The 1,552-nt window shown below is 40.9% G+C and overlaps 1 long non-coding RNA gene across 1 annotated transcript; it reads left to right on the top strand.

Moving 5' to 3' along the window:
• Positions 1-769: 769 nt before the first annotated feature.
• Positions 770-1,342, top strand: LOC306984648. The gene is made up of 3 exons (XR_013794589.1): positions 770-916; positions 1,031-1,100; positions 1,331-1,342. It is a non-coding gene; the product is annotated as an uncharacterized lncRNA (long non-coding RNA).
• Positions 1,343-1,552: the final 210 nt, after the last annotated feature.

Raw genomic sequence — 1,552 nt, 5'->3', positions numbered from 1 at the left:
GGATGTATAAACTGGCAGCCATCTCAATTACCAGAAGGAGAGACAATAGACTCTCTACATCATAAAAAAGAAGAACTTAAAGGTGCATTAAGCAACTTTTCATGTTAAAAATACCCGTTTTTCTAACCCATACATGCTTAAACAATTGCCTGATGGGCTGAATGAGCCCTTCTCTGATCACTGAGATTGTCTCTATAATCCTGTAAAGTAAAATAAATAAGAGGGATTCGGGCCGGAATTTGAGACTGGGCGTGACGTCATGCGCGTTCACAGCACGCTCACATAGCTATGTCTGGCAGGTTTGTGTATTCGCCGGCATTCTCCGTAGAAGATGGATTGTAAGAGACCTGCTTGTAGTTCATTTCAAACACCAACGCAAACTCCACGTAAGATAAAAAAAAGAAAACTTTTGTTTAGTGCGTGTACATCTCTGGCTGCAGTTTCGCTTGCCGCCAGAGGTGGCATAGTTCTGCAAAAACTCAGAATGCTATGCACCTTTAAATAAATTTTCTCTCAGGAAGGACCAAGTGGAGCAGACCGTGCAAGAGTGAATGATTTGATGGTCTTAACTTATGCAAGTAAAGCGCAGTGCAATAAACTCCACACCTTCACTAGTGTACATGAATTGAAAAGAGAATGGCCTTTCCTGTTTATGAAGAAGTTTTTAATGCAGCACTTCACTTCACTGACTGGGATCGAGCTTGACGAAAGGCTGAGAGAATGCATTGCTGGAAAAGGAAGGAGGGTGCTCCAGTTCTTAAAATTTCAGCTTCTTCGCTGGACAAAAGAAGTGAAGACTGTTCTTGCCGACATTGAACGTCTCCAAGGCGAAAACATGGACTCAACAATCGCTGTCATATTGCTGATGATGACCTTCTTTAGAGAGAAAGATGATGCCATTTTCCTTCTTGCTGATGTAATTATTATACTGGATTCATATAATGGCCAATGAATATATATTTTTAGATGTATAAAGATTTATTGCTGCCTCCCACATAAGCACTCCTTCTGTTTGACCTTTTGCATGCAGGTCACCAGTATCCATGCAGATGCTGAAGCTCAGTTGTCTCTTCCCACTACACCAAGAATAATCATGCTGGGTGAGGTTGTCATTCAGACTTATACCAGTTGATGTGCTTATAACAGTTTCTGATTTGGTTCTAAGAGATAATTCGGCCCTATAAGGTCAAGTTATCAAATTTGTTTTTTAGGAGATTCCATCCTGACATCGAAAAAATAGATGCTCTGCGTAGAAGGAAAGGTGGTCATCCAGTGGTCATCCAGTCAGTTAACCCTCTTCTTCGCTTCTTTCTATATATTCAACCTGGAGTACCAACCTGAGGCTGCATCAACCCTGGAATCCATCCAGAGGTAACTATTGATGAACCCATACAATTTCATACTGTTTGGCATGAGCAGATCATGGTGAGTACTGGTTTAAAATTACTTTTAATGGGAAATTCAAGCATTACATTTAAATGTGATTGTAGCAGGTTGATTGATTGTAGTGGTGTCAAATCACGCTCTCTGGACCAATCAGGACGGAACTGCA

The sequence above is a fragment of the Phoxinus phoxinus genome (genome assembly GCF_949152265.1).
Source record: "Phoxinus phoxinus genome assembly, chromosome: 17".
Classification (NCBI taxonomy): domain Eukaryota; kingdom Metazoa; phylum Chordata; class Actinopteri; order Cypriniformes; family Leuciscidae; genus Phoxinus; species Phoxinus phoxinus.
Note: the sequence above shows the minus strand (reverse complement) of the source record. Positions and strands in the feature narration are given on the sequence as shown.